Source organism: Salvia miltiorrhiza, chromosome 7, assembly GCF_028751815.1.
Source record: "Salvia miltiorrhiza cultivar Shanhuang (shh) chromosome 7, IMPLAD_Smil_shh, whole genome shotgun sequence".
Classification (NCBI taxonomy): Eukaryota; Viridiplantae; Streptophyta; class Magnoliopsida; order Lamiales; family Lamiaceae; genus Salvia; species Salvia miltiorrhiza.
The window spans coordinates 52,764,130-52,772,662 of NC_080393.1; the positions used below are offsets into that span (position 1 = coordinate 52,764,130).

Here is an 8,533-nt window from a genome sequence, read left to right on the forward strand (position 1 = left end):
TAGGCAAAAACATAAATTTAGCCTGGATATAAATTTAGGTATAAATCTATATATGTATAGAGTCATGAGAGAGTATTCAAGATTTGAGATACAAGATTAAGAGCTCTATGAATTTCTATGTTGTAAACGGAGCGGTGGGCTATAAATATTTTTTTGTGAATAAATTAAGAAAACGAGATAAAAACATAAAGGATCTATGTTGGATATTGTTGAAAGTGGAAAATAAATAATTTTGTAGAAGATTCTAAAATAACAAATTGTGCATATTTTTTTTTGGAAAACATAGATTATAACATTAATAAATAATTGCATTTTAAATATATATAAATTACTTTACTTAACATCTACTTTTTAAAACATATAATATATTTCGTGCATCATAAAGTGCAAAACTAGGTTCTCATAAAAGAATGGATGTTATCATTAAATTATAATTTTACTACACGTGCCTTGAATTTAATTTGTTTCAAAGGTGGGAATTATTGTAGGGGTTCACAAAATATTTCGATTTAGAAATATGAAGCCGCCATGGGCCCGGCCCGGGGACCATCGCAACTTGCAATTAGATGTCACTTTCCACTAACCAAAAATAAAGAGCAAAAAACAAGCAAATTATTTGTCACTACAATTCATGAAAGCTGTCTCCATATCTTTCTTTATGGTAAAAACAACTATGCTTGTACTTTTATAGAGGCGTAAGAAAAAACGTTTTACAAATATATCTTAAAAAATTCTTCTTCTTTTTTTGTTTGAGACAAAAATTTCACGATTTAAGAAAAGCATACAAATTCTCTTCTCTCGTATTCCTTTCACAAATTAAAAATACTAGTGTATTACCCGTCGAAATTCGACGGGTACATATTTTTTTGTAATTTACTCCCTCCGTCCCAATATTCAAGTCCCCTATTCCTTTTTGGGCCGTCCCATGTAACAAGTCCCCTTTCCTTTTTTGGCATTAATTAGGACTCAATTAAGCATTTAATTAAGTCTCTCTCCTCCCCACACCCACCTGCTTCTCTCTCTTTCTCTCTCTTTCTCTATCTATCTCTCTCTCGTCTCAACCCCACCCACCATCCTCTTCCACCGCTTCCCACCTCTCACCGCCACCACTGCGCCGGGCTCCAACACCTCCTCGCCACCGTTCCTCTCACCCCTCCACCTTCCACCGCCTCCAACACCTCCTGCTCCGCCTCGCGTCTCCGCCGCCAACGCAAATCGCGCCGCCTCGCGCTTCCATCTTCACCGCCTCCAACACCTCCTGCTCCGCCTCGCGTCACCGCCACCAACGCAAATCGCGCCGCCTCGCGCTTCCGTCTTCACCGACTCCAACGCCACCGCCGCTTCGCGCCTCCTCCTGCGCCGCCTTCCACCGCGGGCAGATCTGCTCAAATAAGTTAGGGATTTGCTCAGATCTGCGCCGCCTTCCGCCTTCCACCGCTTCGCGCCTCCCACTGCGCCGCCTTCCACCGCGAGCTCAATTTTATGATTTTGATTTTGAAGTTAGGATTATTGAATTATGATTTCGTCTATTGGAGTTGATTTTTTATTTTGATTTATGAAAGAGGGAGAAGAGATTTTGCTAGATCTAGGAAATGATGTAGGTATTGCTATGGGTGTGTGTTCGTGTGTTTTGTGAGACCACCGGAGGTGTTCTGTGAGACCGCCGGAGAGAGACCGCCGGAGGTGTTCTGTGATTTCGTCTCTTCCACCGCTTCCCCTTTCCTTCCTTTTTAATTTTGCTATATTCCTTGTTGTATTAGTCAATTAAATAAAGCACTAATCATATGGTCCCTACTACTTTTACATTCACTTTAACTCTCCTAAATACCCGTGTCCAAAAGAAAGGGGACTTCATTAACGGGACGGAGGGAGTATATATTTTATGTTATTCTTATGATAATTATATAAAATAATTTTTTATGTAAATTATTTATATAATTAAATTAAATTAGTAATACATTTTAAATTATATTAATCTCAACAACTTTTAGCAATTAAATTATTAATTTTGTTGAGATCATAAAAATACCCATTAGTTTTCATATGAAATTTTATAAAAAGTTAACGCGTAAGAAAAAAAAAAGAGTAGAAATACATATAAATTTGCCATAGGTATGATGGCGGATTGATTTGTTGCATTTGTTGTTACAAGATTTATTAATTTTGTTCAATTTTTTTTTTTTGCCTTTTAACCATAATTTTATATGGAGTTTGAAAAATCATAATTGAATTGTGAGTATCATATAATTCCGAACTTCTAAAAGCATAACTAATTATGAAAATAATCTCGCCTGATATTTAAAAGACCATAACTGATTTATCGAACATCGTATCATTTGGAGTTTTAAGACCAACCAAGTTGTGGGCATCATCTCGTCGCAAACTTGACAGATCATCTCTAACTTCTAAGCATTATCTTGTCTGAAACTTGAAAGAGAATCATCTCGTCTAAAACTTGAAAGAGCATCATCTCGTCTGGAGTTTTGAGCATCATTTCATCTAGAGTTTGAGAGAGCATCATCAAATATGAAATTATATTCAACCATGACTCCAATTGTCAACTATCTAACAAACATAACTCTAACAATTTAGATATTTTATTTATATATGTAATTTTATTAGTTCAAACTCTAGAGAGAAAGGAAAGAGAAGAGATCTTAAAGCAGTAAAAGAGAGAGTGTGTGCTTTATTTCATCATCGTAGGTATTTATAGGCATTACAGTCGGGGTAAAGTAGTAAATTCGTTTGGTCATCTATTCCGCATGCTCGCCATTAAACTAATTAAGGCTATTATTATATTATAACTTGTCAGGTCGTTGTCTCCTAATTACAGAGCTGGATTCTGTCCTCATCATCCCGCTCTGTCTAGTAGCTCTGGATTCCCTTCCTTGGGGCAGACTTTTACTCTTTGGCTCCGCTCTGCTAAATAGCTCCGCCTTCTGGCGAATTGTCTCTAGCGTGTAGCTCCGCGCTCTGGCTCCAATAGCTTAGCTCTGACTCTGGATCTGGCGATTTGGCTCTGGCTCTGACTCTAACGACTTAGCTCTGACTCTGGATCTGACGACTTGGCTCTGGCTCTAACTTTAATGACTTAGCTCTGGCATCTCTGCTCTGGCAGCTCTGCTTTGGCAACTTGGCTCTGGCCCTCTGGAAGCTCTGCTCTGGTTAGCTCTGGCTCTGCCAGCTTTGCTCTGGAAGCTCTGCTCTGGCAACTCTGCTCTGGCAGCTCTGCTCTGGCATCTCTGCTCTGGTTAGCTCTGGCTCTGGCATCTCTTCTCTGGCTAGCTCTAGCTCTGGCATCTCTGCTCTGGCAGCTCAACTCAGCGGTGACTCGGCAGCGGACGAACCGCAAGTTCAGCGGCGACTATTTCGCCGGAGTTTAGAAGAAGGAACGGCAACGGGTTATAGGAAAAAGAAATCTTAGGGCTCTTGTATTAAATGCTTCGAATGGAGAATTCTCATGGGTTTAAGAAGTAGAAACAGAATCGAACTAATTAAGGAATGGAAGAGGGAGTCAGAGATGAGGCGGAGCAACACCGTCCTTAGGACGACGGCGACGCCTGAATTTAGAGGGAGAGAGAGGCGGGCAGTTTAAGGGGGGAATTAGGGCTCAATTTGAGTGTGCAATCGACTTTAGAGAGATAAAAGGATTGAGAGAAGAGAGAGACAGTGAAGGGGGAGACGATGCCGACCTGATTCAGGGACGGCGGCGATGGGGTGAGAAAAATGGAGGCGTGAGAAAGAGGGAGGCCTGACTTTTGTTTTAAAAGTGAGAATGAGAATATATAAATTGGATTCTCAAATGTCACGTTGCAGATTGAGATTGAAAAGAAAGAATTTGAGGCCTGCCATGTAGGCTAAGGCCTAATCGTATTATAGAATAGATATTATTATTATTATTATTATTATTATTATTATTATTATTATTATTATTATTATTATTATTATTATTATTGTTATTATTATTATTATTATTATTATTATTATTGTTGTTGTTGTTGTTGTTGTTGTTGTTGTTGTTGTTGTTGTTGTTGTTGTAGTAATGGACGAACAGAAGCAAATAAAGTTTGCAGAAATGAAAAATATATTTTTCTTCCCTATATAAATAAAATGTATGGATTTATTTTATAAAAAATAAAAATAAAATTTTAATTATTTTGATAGACATATAATAAGATTTTGTTTTAATTCTTCTTCTTCCGGTTTTCTTGAGCCGAGCTTCTTAGGGGTGATGGTTAGGCCGGAACTCCTGAAGTTGTCTCTTCCCGCTCCTGAACCGAATGTGAGTCTTTCACGAGTACTCTTTTTCCTTCTAAGGTCTCTTCTTCTTAGAAGGTTTTAATGAGGCTCGATCTTTTGTTTGCTCTCTTTTGCGCTTTCTTGGATGTTTTGTACTCTTTTTCTTTTCCATTAATACAAGCCTTATTCTCATCATAATAAGATTTTGTTTTAAAGTAATCAGTTTATAGAATTTGTGCCTTATTATGCAAACATGTAAATCAATGACCGGACCCGTTTATAATTTACATATACGTGCATGTCTCAATTCAAACTTAATTCAAAATTAATTTTATTGAAAATTAAGAATATAAATATTATATATATATATAATATAATATATTGCAACATATACATATAATATGTACGCTATTGAGAAATATAAAATTAATAACAAATATACATCTAATCACTAACATTCAATTAAAATAATTTATCGTATATAGATTATAATTTTTTTCTTATCAGACATGTAAATCTAATTTTTATCTAGAAAAAATAAATAATAAAATTTATTAATTTAGATTATATGTAATATTAATATTATATATATATATATTATTAATTATATTTATTATGATTAATGAATCTTTATATAGAATGTAATAGTTAATTAATTAATAAATGATGAAGATTATATATATGGTAAATTTTGAAATGGTGAGATTTTATATATGCCACATAGGTTAAGACTTAATCCTATTATATAATAGATTATATATATATATATATATAATATAATATAATATATTGCAACATATACATATAATATGTACGCTATTGAGAAATATAAAATTAATAACAAATATACATCTAATCACTAACATTCAATTAAAATAATTTATCGTATATAGATTATAATTTTTTTCTTATCAAACATGTAAATCTAATTTTTATCTAGAAAAAATAAATAATAAAATTTATTAATTTAGATTATATGTAATGTTAATATTATACATATATATATTATTAATTATATTTATTATGATTAATGAATCTTTATATAGAATGTAATAGTTAATTAATTAATAAATGATGAAGATTATATATATGGTAAATTTTGAAATGGTGAGATTTTAGATATGCCACATAGGTTAAGACTTAATCCTATTATATAATAGATTAAATATTTGATTGTATTCGTCTATTGTATTCCTTGAACTAGTATAGTATATTTAAGGGTGAATGGTCTATGAATACACGAAAAATACCTAAATTTTAGTTTTTAATCAAATCTATTTGTTTAATTAAAAAATACATAATTTTTATGTTTTCAAAATTTGACCTGAGCTGAAAGTTTGTCGACTAATGGCGTGATTGTCTGAATTTCGATGGGTAATATGAAGGTACTGTTGGAAAAGTTTTTGATGTTGTCTTTCTAATGATACTTATGTTGTTCGTTTTGATCACCGAAAGTGGTAAAGAAATAGCATGAAAGTTGATGATACGAAATTCTATATTTTATCTTTTTTCCAACCACTTTTAGTGACTAAAATCCAATAATATAAGTATCATTATAAAGATAATGTTGGAGTTAATTTTTACTCTATAGTAAACTCACATTTATGCATTGTTTTAGATGGAGTTGTTTTGCCTTTCTCCACATTTGTGTAGGTGTTTTGACCGAGCCATTGTCTGGAAGAGAGGGAGCTAAAGAAAAAGATAAAGGTGAGAGAGAAGAGGTGGTTAAACAATTCCTAAAACTAAGGGGGAAGTGGTCTTTGTAGACTAACCTCAACAACCTATACCACCACTCTCTCCTATACCTATCCACGACTTTCAAGCCTTGGAGAGCAAGTTGGTGATGCCTATAAGTGCCAAGGAAGAGCTCCCAGTCAAACCCCAGAGCTTATAGAGAGAAATCAAGCCATGTAGGGCAATTGTGTACGAGTGTGATTCTATATGTTGGGATGACATCAGAGTCAACACTCGTTGTTTAATTTTGTAAGGTTTCGGAGTATTACTCTTGAACCGAGTTTTGTTTTTTAGTGAGAGTGTCATGTGTTCAATACTTATGTCGTTGTAAACAGTGGCGGAGCCAGGAATTTTTTTGGGGGGGGGCTGAACTGTTACGGGGGTTCGGGGGCGGTAGCCCCCGGGATTTTTTTTTGGGGGCATTCAATACATTTTAGACATTTTTTACTAAAATACAAATATAATCATAATAATAACAACATTTTTATAGATAATATAGTTCAAAACATTTACTAAAATTTTTTTTGGGGGCATTCAATACATTTTGGACATTTTTTACTAAAATACAAATATAATAATAATAATAATAATAATAATAATAATAATAATAATAATAATAATAATAATAATAATAATAATAATAACATTTTCATAGATAATATAGTTCAAAACATTTACTAAATTTTTTTTTGGGGGCATTCAATACATTTAGACATTTTTTACTAAAATACAAATATAATAATAATAATAATAACAACATTTTCATAGATAATATAGTTCAACATTTACTAAAAAATTTTTTGGGGGCATTCAATACATTTTAGACATTTTTTTACTAAAATACAAATATAATAATAATAATAATAACAACATTTTTAGACATATTATATAAAAAAAAAAATTCAAAATTTGGGGGGGGGGGGGCTCTAGCCCCCCCTAGTCCCCCCGGCTACGCCCCTGGTTGTAAAGGTATTGAACGTGAGTTGTTCATTCTCGATTTAGTCATTTTGCCATGAGGCATCTTCAAGTTATAGTATATTTTATAACTTGAAGAATTTTTGTATCTCCTTGTGTCTTCTCCCATTTTTATTTCCACTGCAATATTTCTCTGTGTGCACTGGTGTGTTTCCTAAACACAGTGCGTCACATCAAGTTTTCTGCTGCTGTTTACTCTGTGTTGTTGTGCGTGCTGTTCCAACACCCTGCACAACATTTTGTTCCAGACGAAGCAACACTAACAGATAACATCAAGAACTTTCGAATAGTACCTTCGGGTTGCCCATCAAAATTCAGACAATCAAGTTATTGGCCAACGAACTTTTGAAATCGAGTAAAATTCCAAAAAATTAAAAATTTATGTATTTTTTGACTTAAAAAATAGATCTGGTCAAACACCAAAAATTGGGTATAATTTATATATTTATAGGCAAATTTTGTTATGAAACGATAGTTATAGGCAATTAACTCTATATTTAAAAATATTTTTGACTTATTATGTCAAATAAGTCAAGAAAAATCATGAAAAATAAATTTCAATACTCCCACGCGTGCACGTTTACAACACTTGCAGATAATTCTACATGTAGGAACTTTTGCAATAATTTCAATTAACACGAGGTTTGAATTATACTTAGAGAAAGAAAATGGAAAAAGTATATAGCTAAAAGTCTAAAACGATATAAATAAATTCTTTTAAAGGACTAGAGTGTTATGTTAATAATGTATGTATTTTAATACTATCTTTCATGCAGGTATACATTTAATTAGAAACTAGATTAGTACCAAAATTTTCGTTAAAGCAAATAGTGAAAGGAAATCCAGGCAGTCATTAATTAAATTAATTATGAAGAAGAAAGAGCATTCACTTTTTACTCTTAGGAGGAATCCCACATCGACAGAGCCAACCAAAATGCTACGCCAGTGTTAATAAATATGGCAAATTTGTGAAGTGTTTAAATACGCAGCTGCGCGTTGAGCACATAGCGAACTATTCTTTCGCCTTTTACTAAAGAATACCGTGTGCTCGTCGCATTTCAAGCAGCATACGCCACTTTTTGAAGGGTGTTTTTCCATTGGAAAACCCCAATAATTTAAGTCAAATTTTATAGGATAATCATCATTTGCAGACCTCAACTATTTGTATCAATTTATAGGCTTTTTAGTGGGTGTTTTATTCGTTGAAAAACATAACAATTTGAGTCAAACTGGTTAATGATGTTTTCTATTCTAATCTTTTCATTGTGTCAATTATTTTATTTTGATTTTGACGATAAAATTGAAAACACAACCAATGATGTTTCAAAAGCTCTAATTGATAAATTTTAAAGATTGAAAGATTAATGAAAACAAGACTACGAAAAATTGGAATAGAAAATGATAACCCAATTTTATAATCTTTGTGTTGGTTGTATTTCAAATACATTTTAGATGAACAAGATTTCAAATTGAATCCAAAATTATCGCAAAATTGAATCAAATTCTGTAATTTGATTCAGTTTCAGACTTTCAGTTCAATTTACTCTCCCCTACCCTCCAAAATGATAGGAAAAATGCAGAATTA

General features: G+C 33.0%; 1 non-coding gene across 1 annotated transcript; it reads left to right on the forward strand.

Annotated features, from left to right (window-relative positions):
• The first annotated feature begins 7,935 nt into the window (after positions 1-7,935).
• On the forward strand, positions 7,936-8,054 carry LOC130996462 (U5 spliceosomal RNA). The gene has a single exon (XR_009092634.1). It is a non-coding gene; the product is annotated as a U5 spliceosomal RNA (small nuclear RNA).
• Positions 8,055-8,533: the final 479 nt, after the last annotated feature.